A 293-nucleotide genomic window follows, 5' to 3' on the forward strand; every position below is an offset into this window, starting at 1 on the left:
AGCTTTCACCGTGGACGAAGCAGAGTCCAGCCCGGGGTCGTCACATGTGATTGCTGCAAGCCCGCCGGACACTCCTTCGTCGAAACTGCCACGTCTGTTCACTCTAGCCCTCCGGCTGTTCCTCACTTCATCCCCTGGCCACCGCTCACTCTAGGCCACCGTGTGTGAAGCTGTGTTTCGTTGTGAAAGCGAAACTACTTTGTTTGGCCTTCCAAAATTGGAGACGACTAGAAATCAGTGGTTAAGTTGTATTTACAACACTGTTCCAGAACACTTCAACCCAAATATTCTGA

Source organism: Sinocyclocheilus grahami, unplaced genomic scaffold, assembly GCF_001515645.1.
Source record: "Sinocyclocheilus grahami isolate Dianchi unplaced genomic scaffold, SAMN03320097.WGS_v1.1 scaffold10.1, whole genome shotgun sequence".
Lineage (NCBI taxonomy): Eukaryota > Metazoa > Chordata > Actinopteri > Cypriniformes > Cyprinidae > Sinocyclocheilus > Sinocyclocheilus grahami.